Raw genomic sequence first — 281 nt, forward strand, 5'->3', positions numbered from 1 at the left:
GTGTACTGACCGTGCTCACCTGGTGACTTATCATCATTCACATGAAACAAACTGTTCTGTTAAAGCGTCCGGACGTCTGTGACACTGGAACCAAACTGTTTCACTGGACAGACTGATGACGTGGTTAAGATGGACGCTCGTTAGTTTCCCTGAGTTGATTAATGGACGAATAGTTTCATCTACAAGCTGTTAAACACTTTGATGTGGTTGAATATGGAACGAGCTGAGTGAACTCCAGCTCCTCATCACCTCAACATTAGTTTCCTTTGTTGTTGTTTTTA

The sequence above is a fragment of the Sparus aurata genome, chromosome 15 (genome assembly GCF_900880675.1).
Source record: "Sparus aurata chromosome 15, fSpaAur1.1, whole genome shotgun sequence".
Lineage (NCBI taxonomy): Eukaryota > Metazoa > Chordata > Actinopteri > Spariformes > Sparidae > Sparus > Sparus aurata.